Raw genomic sequence first — 682 nt, 5'->3', positions numbered from 1 at the left:
ATGTGTAAAACATAACCTGTCTGGAAACAAATCAACAAAACTAAATAACCCCTCTTTGGGCTGGTTAGTATAAAATAAACCAAAATCAAAGGCTTTTTCATCGTCCTTCTTATGGACCAATCAGATCAGTGTCTAAAACAAGACTTCTGCATCGTCCATCTCAGGACTAAATGGACTTCTTTATCGTCCACCTTTGGACTGAATGGATCAGTGTCCAAAACAAGTGATCTCACTCCCATGTACTAGATAATGGGTGAGACTGATTCATATTAAATCTCTTAAGTACCCTTTTATGTAAATAATATTTGATGCACAAGGATTTCATTGTTAATGTACTTAAGCTGTAATCCCAAACAAAACTTTGTTTTCCAAGATCTTTCATCTCAAACTCTTTCTTGAGATATTCAACTGTTTGGGAAATTGTATCCAGAGGTTCCTACGATATTCAGATCATATACTTTGATGATTATCAATATTGTTCTCGAGAACTTGCTGTACTTTCAGCTCAATACCCTCTAGTACTTTCATTATCTAGTTGACCATATAAATATGCAGTCACTACATCAACTTGCTGCAAGTCTAATTTTCTCTCTTATATAGCCAGACTTATGAAAAATCTAAAAGTAGTTGCATCAACCACATGAGAATATGTCTCCTCATAATCTATTACTGGTCTTTGTGA

Source organism: Brassica oleracea, chromosome C6, assembly GCF_000695525.1.
Source record: "Brassica oleracea var. oleracea cultivar TO1000 chromosome C6, BOL, whole genome shotgun sequence".
Taxonomy (NCBI): Eukaryota; Viridiplantae; Streptophyta; class Magnoliopsida; order Brassicales; family Brassicaceae; genus Brassica; species Brassica oleracea.
This window is presented reverse-complemented; position numbering follows the sequence as displayed.